We start from the raw sequence: 395 nt of genomic DNA on the forward strand, positions 1-395 counted from the left end.
TATTGTGAGTTATTTTTTGTTTTTCTTGATTTTTTCAGCGAAGCTGTTTAAACCGGTGTTTCATCTTTAATAGCCTTAACATAACGCCAACAGACCCGAATTAATACATTTGAATATTGCATTGGCTGATTTTAGCATAATCCACCGGAACACTGCGTCTTTGGAGTATAGGATGTCAAATTGTTAAGTGTAGGAAAACGCCGACTACTATCTGCATGTTCATACGAAAGATATACACACTCTGTGGCTCAGTTACAATTAAATTCAATCCCTAAGACTTTCGGGGTCAGTGCTGGGTCAGTAAATCGTCAGGGGAAGACGGAATGTACTATCGATAAACGCCTTATATTTCTGCAGTATTGCTGTCAAGATATTACAAAACGCTCATTTTAGCA

Source organism: Dreissena polymorpha, chromosome 14 (assembly GCF_020536995.1).
Source record: "Dreissena polymorpha isolate Duluth1 chromosome 14, UMN_Dpol_1.0, whole genome shotgun sequence".
Classification (NCBI taxonomy): Eukaryota; Metazoa; Mollusca; class Bivalvia; order Myida; family Dreissenidae; genus Dreissena; species Dreissena polymorpha.